General features: G+C 31.4%; 1 long non-coding RNA gene across 1 annotated transcript; it reads left to right on the top strand.

Annotated features, from left to right (window-relative positions):
• The first annotated feature begins 1,227 nt into the window (after positions 1–1,227).
• On the top strand, positions 1,228–1,838 carry LOC105311027. Its single transcript, XR_897603.2, has 2 exons — positions 1,228–1,355; positions 1,761–1,838. It is a non-coding gene; the product is annotated as an uncharacterized LOC105311027 (long non-coding RNA).
• The last annotated feature ends 468 nt before the right edge of the window (positions 1,839–2,306 follow it).

Raw genomic sequence — 2,306 nt, forward strand, 5'->3', positions numbered from 1 at the left:
TTTTTTTTTTTTTCCTAGCTTGCTACATAATTTCTCATGTAATTATGATTTGGGTTCAGGAAAGAGAATTTGTACTTTGTGCCCTACCCTCCTAGCTCTGAGATGGTTTAGCATTAAGATTATGAGGCCTAACTGATTCTTGTTTTTCAAGGTAAAGACTGGAGTTCTTGTTTGTGGTGCTGTGTAGCCATATAACCACTAGGAATATTGGAAAAGCAATATGTCTGCATTAGGAAGAACATTACATTAGATGATTTGGGGCCCCTATCCAACTGTAAAGCTTATGATTGTATTGAATATTTGATTGGTGCCTACAGTAGTAATCTTTCGATTGCCATTTAAAATTTCCAGTACTCCAGAGTTGTTGTTAGTGAGAGTAGTCTCAGGGTCATCCTATATGATGGCCTTGTGAGGCTTGCTTTGATCACTGATCTAGGAATTGATAAAGCAGGGAGCAAATTTGCTACATTTATAGGTGACACCAGATTGGAAGATATGATGGTTAGAATTGGGAAAATTAAAGTGAGTATCTTAATAGTTAACGGAATATACAGAGAACATAAGTTAGAGGTATGCTCACATTTTTAACTAATGAAATCTTAAAGTCAGATATTTCTGGGGAGAGAACTCAAGGAAACACTAGTATAAGATGGTGAAGAATTTAATTGTAAATTATATGGAAAATTTTCTACTATAGTTATAATAAGAGTTACATTATTTAAATGTTTTCATTCATATAGCAACAAGGAAGTATCAAGACTTTATCTCATTGTAACAAAGTTTAGTGATGTTTTAGAATACAGTTTCTGGAGTCAAACTTCCTAGGTTTAAATCTGGGTTCTACTACTAATTAACTGTTATAGTGGACAAGTCATTTAACTGTTTGCTAATCTATAAAGACTAAACAATAGTGCCTAGTTTATGCAGAGTGTTCTGTGGGTTAAGTTGTAATATATGTGAAGTGCTCAACTCAGGGATTGGTATGTAGTAAATTTTCAAATACTATTATTTATTTTAGAGGTTCTAAAACTGGAGTATTTATTATGAGTATCAGAGCATTTAGTATTTATAAAATCAGAGTTGTAAAAGTTAGAAGTTCTGAGCTATCATTTAAGTAGCTTTTAAGATCTTTTTCATGGCAGAGTTTTCAGTCACATTACGAACCTGGCTATAGGTACCATTAGGGAAAGCTGGATAACTGTAAGTGGAAATTTTGTTTAATAATATTATCATCTTTCTAACTTAAAATAGTTGATGGTATCCTTCTCTATTCTAGCCTTTAGTCATACAGTCACTGGGATCCAGAACTCAGAGTGTGGAGATAACAAAAACAGACACTGAAGGTAAAATTAAAGGTAAGTTTTTGAATAAAGTTTTTATACCTGGAATAAAGCATACTCAAATATATTATTAGATTTATTGAGGACAGTTGTTAACACTGTACTACTTGATCAGAATATTGACTCCTACTAGATATAAGCACAGTGAAGACAAGAATTTTAATATGCTTTGTTCACTGATATACTTTCCTGCCCCCATAGCAGTTAGAATTGTGCCAGGGGCATAGTAGGTACTTAGTAACTATTTAAATGAATGATTAATGAAATTGTTACTTAATTCAACATACATTATTGGCTGAAATTATTAAAAGTCATTTTAGTAGCTTCTAGTGTACACTTTTTTTTGCACGAAATAGAGATTTAATAAGTATTTGTTGAATTAATTTATGTAAACTACATTATTTACATTCTTTATTTTAGCTAAGGAATATTGTAGAACATTATTTGCCTATGAAGGTACTAATGAAGATGAACTTACTTTTAAAGAGGGAGAGATAATCCATTTGATAAGTAAGGTAAGATATTTCTCAGTTTTCCACTGAATCATTTATTTATAGAAATATTTCTCAATATTCTTGCATTTTCCTTAGAATGTAAGCTCTAAGAAGAGCTGGGACTTTGTCTTGTTTGTTTCTGTGTCCTGAGAACCTGGCACATAGTAAGTGCTCAGAAAGTTTTTGTTTTTTTTTTTTTGAGGGAATATTTATTATATATCTTTGTTATAATCAATTTATACCTGCCCCTCGATTTACGCAGATTATCCATCCATTCCACGTGTCTTTTTTTTAAGTGGAATAAAACCACGTAAAAAGAGTCCACTAGCACAAACAAAATACTACAGAAATAGGCCAATGTAAGTCATAAAAATATTTATTTCACCTATTTTCACAAAAAAAATGTTAATGAAAGTTCAGAAAAACCAAAATAAATTTTATTCACTGTTGGTGTCTGTACTGTAATCTAAAG

This window comes from Pteropus vampyrus, unplaced genomic scaffold, assembly GCF_000151845.1.
Source record: "Pteropus vampyrus isolate Shadow unplaced genomic scaffold, Pvam_2.0 Scaffold22072, whole genome shotgun sequence".
NCBI lineage: Eukaryota > Metazoa > Chordata > Mammalia > Chiroptera > Pteropodidae > Pteropus > Pteropus vampyrus.